The sequence below is a fragment of the Otolemur garnettii genome, unplaced genomic scaffold (genome assembly GCF_000181295.1).
Source record: "Otolemur garnettii isolate 467f Iridium unplaced genomic scaffold, OtoGar3 scaffold00025, whole genome shotgun sequence".
NCBI classification, from domain to species: Eukaryota; Metazoa; Chordata; class Mammalia; order Primates; family Galagidae; genus Otolemur; species Otolemur garnettii.
Genome location: NW_003852420.1, coordinates 12,459,632 through 12,460,872, shown reverse-complemented (window position 1 = coordinate 12,460,872; position 1,241 = coordinate 12,459,632).

The following is a 1,241-nucleotide window of genomic DNA, read 5'->3' as shown; positions in this document are numbered from 1 at the left end:
CCTATATCAAGTTCTGAAATAGCATCAACTATACAAAATCTCCCTAATAAGAAAAGCCCAGGACCAGATGGCTTCACATCAGAAGTCTACCAAACCTTTAAAGAGGAACTAGTACCTATATAACTCAACCTTTTCCAAAATATACAAAATATAGAAACCTTTACCCAGCACATTCTATGAAGCAAACATCACCTTGATCCCCAAACTAGGAAAAGACCCAACAAGAAAAGAAAATTATAGACCAACATAGTTACTGAATATCGATGCAAAAATATTCAACAAGATCCTCCCAAAAAGAATCCAGCAATTATACACCATGACAAGTGTGTTTTATCACAGGGTCTCAAGGCTGGTTCAATATACGTAAATCTATAAATATAATTCATCATATAAACAAATTAAAAAACAAAGACCATATGATTATCTCAATTGATGCAGAAAAATCTTTTGATAATATCCATCATCCTTTCATGATCAGAACACTTAAGAAAATTGGTATAGAAGGGACATTTCTTAAACTGATAGAGGCCATCTACAGCAAACCTTCACAGCCAATATCCTCTTGAATGGAGTTAAGTTGAAATCATTTCCACTCAAATCAGGAACCAGGCAAGGTTGCCCATTGTCTCCACTGCTTTTTAACATTATAATGGAAGTCTCAGCCATTGCAATAAGGAAAGAAAAGGCAATCAAGGGTATCTACTTAGGGTCAGAAGAGATCAAACTTTCACTCTTTGCAGATGATATGATTGTATATCTGGAAAACACCAGGGATTCTACTACAAAACTCTTAGAAGTGATCAAGGAATCTCAGGTTACAAAATCAACACTCATAAATCTGTAGCCTTTATATATACCAACAATAGTCAAGCTGAAAAAATAGTCAAGGACTCTATTCCCTTCACAGTAGTGCCAAAGAAGAAAAAATATTTGGGATTTACCTAACAAAGGACATGAATGATTAGGGTCGCACCTGTGGTTCAAAGGAGTAGGGCGCTGGCCCCATATGCTGGAGGTGGTGGGTTCAAACCCAGTCCCGGACAAAAACAGCAAAAAAAAAGAAAGAAAAGAAATAACTGAAGATACTAACAAATGGAAAAACATACCATGCTCATGGCTGGGAAACATCAACATGTTAAAATGTCCATACTACTCAAAGCAATATACAATTTTAATGCAATCCCTACTTTTTTTTTTTTTTTTTTGAGACAGAGCCTCAAGCTATCTCCCTGGGTAGAGTG